At 46.3% G+C, this 3286-nt stretch overlaps 1 pseudogene; it reads right to left on the bottom strand.

Annotated features, from left to right (window-relative positions):
• Positions 1–2200: 2200 nt before the first annotated feature.
• Positions 2201–2301, bottom strand: LOC122212500 (annotated as a pseudogene).
• Between the last annotated feature and the right edge of the window lie 985 nt (positions 2302–3286).

Genomic DNA, 3286 nt, shown 5'->3' with positions numbered 1-3286 from the left:
AAAAGGAAATTTGGACACAGTATATTTAAAACTTTCTTTTTAATGTTTATTTACTTTTGAGAGAGAGAGAGAGAGCATGAGCCAGGGAGGGGCAGAGAGAGAAGGAGACACAGAATCCGAAGCAGGCTCCAGGCTCCGAGCTGTCAGCACAGAGCCCAACGCGGGGCTTGAACCCATGAACCACGAGATCATTACCTGAGCCGAAATCGGACGCTCAACCGACTGAGCCACCCAGGTGCCCCTGGACACAGACTGTATTAATTATATTTTCTTATTTTCTGGATTCTTGATGCTCTGACATCTGAAGCTTCAGTGACTGGGGTGAAGGTGCCCTCCCATGATTGGCCAATTCCCAGAGATAGCAAAGGACTTACACAGAGACCTGCCTTGCAAACTAAGCATTCCAGAGCCCACACTTCACCTCCTCCATCTGGCTCTCACATCCCAGGAGGCAATATTCCTAGTCACCTTGAGGCCAAGAACTAGCCATCTAGAGACCATCCCCACGGCCCAGAGCTTGCCGAAATTATTCTAACTGTCCAATCCTAAGCCTCCTCAGCTTGCTCACCTTGCCTTCCTCCTCCCTTCCCACGAAAACCGTAATGAGTACTCTTTTTTTAAAGCTTCTTTATCTATTTTGAGAGAGAGAGAACAAGTGGGGGAGGAGCAGAGACAGGGAGAGACTGAATCCCAAGCAGGCTCTTCGTTGTCAGTGCAGAGCCCCATGTGGGGCTTGAACTCATGAAATGGGAGATCACACCCTGAGCCAGAATCAAGAGTTGGGCGCTCAACCGACTGAGCCACCCAGGTGCCCCACAAACCGTGTTTCCAATGGCAACCATCCCCTGATCTGTTGGCTCACCATACTCGAATAAAACCAAAATCCCAGGTGCATTTTATCTGCACGCCGCCCCCAACCTTTTTTTAAAGTCGTCTCCACACTAGGCATGGGCTCGAACTCACAACCCTGAGATCAAGACCTGAGCTGAGATCAAGGTGGAATGCTTAACTGAGTCACCCAGACGCCTCCCCAGGTGCATTTTAGAAATGGACGGACACACCTGGAGGGAAAATAATGTGAAGACATAGGGAAGAGCCATGTGAACATGGAACATTGGGGTGATGTAGTTACAAGCCAAAGAATACCTGGGGCCACCAGAAGATGAGAAAGGCATGGGGCAGTTCCTTCCCTAGCACCTTCAGGGGGAGCAGGACTCTGCCAACACCTTGATTTTAGCCTTCCAGACTCTAGAACCAGAGACAATAAATGTCCGTTGTTTTAAGTCGTTCAGTTTGTGGTACTTTGTTATGCTGGCCTAGGCCGCTAATATACCACCTGACAAACGATTTTGTTTTGTTTTCTTTATTCTGTCTTGTTCTTTTACATAAAACATCTCTATGGTGTCCTACTATCCTTTCATGCGCGTTACTGCATCTGGGTATCATGAGGTGGTCAGGTCAGCGGGTTAACCCAGGACTGAGGCTCAATGACCTCAGGGGACCATACAAGGTCACCCCACAGGCAGCAAGTGCGGACAGAACTGGTCTTTAGTCTCATTATGTGCTTTCCTTACATTATTTTAGGCCCCACCCCCACAATTAACCTGAGGACCAGGTGCTGAGCAATTATGCTAGTAATCGGATAGCTATGAACTTAGAAAGGATACTTTCTTCTCGCCTCAGCCTCGCTTTCCGGTCTCTACTTGGCTTGTAAAGGCAGAACTACAATAGGACGTCAGACACCTGCAGCGTTGTACTTTCAGGTGCAGTACAAGGGACGTACAAGCCTGCGCCCACTGCGGAAGTTCTCCAAAGGACGATGCTGACCTTACCAGCGTGTGGCAAAACAAGGTAAAAGAGCCCTAAAGTCCCCTTCTGTGGCCCCTGTGGGTTGTGGTGGGGGTCCGAGGAGTGGAGAATGGAGAGGGGGCTGGGGCTGCTCCAGTGTGCAACACTGTTGTGAAAGCTGGGGCTGATTCTGGTCAAGGCTTGGTCTGGATGCTGTGGGTTCCCCCGACCTCTGATGCCGTGTGCCCATCCATCACCTGAGATTCTTTTTATTTTTTTAATTTCATTAAAAAAATTTCTCTCTAGCAAAATATCACAATTTCATCATTCAGTGTGGCATGTCGTGTTTTGACTCCTATTGTTTCGTCTGAGTTAATCTGCAAAGGGTAGCAGTTTGCTGGGGGAACGATGCAAATATATGGAAGCTTCACGAATTTGCACGAATTGTATGGGGCCAGGCTAATCTTCTCTGTATTGTTCCAATTTTAGCATATGGGCTGCCAAAGCGAGCACTAATTTCATTTCATTTTATTTTTTTCAGCATGTTAAGTGTACTCTTTAATCCCCATCCCCAGTCCCCGCCCCCATCTCCCCTCTGGTAACCAACAGAGTGTTCTCTATTAAGAGTCTGTTTCCTGGTTTGCTTTTTTCCCCTTTGCTTGTTTATTTTGTTTTTTAAATTCCACATATGAGTGAAATCATATGGTATTTGTCTTTCTCTGACTGACTTCACTCAGCATTATACTCTTTAGCTCCATCCATGTTGTTGCAAATGGCAAGATTTCATTTATTTTAATAGCTGAATAATATTCCATTGACTATATACCATATCTTTATCCATTCTTTAGTTGGTGGACACTTGGGCTACTTCCATAGTTTGGCTATTGTAAACAACGCTGCTGTAAACACAGGGGTGCAGGTATCCCTTTGAGTTAGTGTGTTTGTATTTTTTGGGTAAACACCCAGTAGTTTGATTCCTGGATCATAGGGTAGCTCTATTTTTAATTTTTTGAAGAAACTCCATATTGTGTTCCACAGTGGCTGCACCAACTGTCATTCCCACCAACAGTGCAAGAGTGTTCCCTTTTCTCCACATCCTCACCAACACTTGTTTCTTGTGTTTTTGTTTAGCCATTCTGTCAGGTGTGAGGTGATATCTCATTAGAGTTTTGATTTGCATTTTCCTGTTGACAGTGATGTGTGGGGAATAAGCTTAGGAATTCCCTGAGTTAACAAGGCACATAGGAATGAATAGGAAGCCTCAGGATGAAAGCATAAGAATCGTTTATCAAGATCTAGGTCGTCAGGGCAGATGCACCCCTCACCTCCCCACTCCTCCAGCCCCTTAGTATAATAGCAGAAAGCTGCTTTCACAGGAGGAAAGGACCAAAATAGGTAAACGAGTAAATGGGCTATAGACCACAGGAGGGAGAAGTTGCCCAGAGCAGAGCTAATTAGCAAAAGAAAGGTGCCTTGTTGACCCTGAGGTAGCAGGCAC

Source organism: Panthera leo, chromosome F3, assembly GCF_018350215.1.
Source record: "Panthera leo isolate Ple1 chromosome F3, P.leo_Ple1_pat1.1, whole genome shotgun sequence".
Taxonomy (NCBI): Eukaryota; Metazoa; Chordata; class Mammalia; order Carnivora; family Felidae; genus Panthera; species Panthera leo.
Note: the sequence above shows the minus strand (reverse complement) of the source record. Positions and strands in the feature narration are given on the sequence as shown.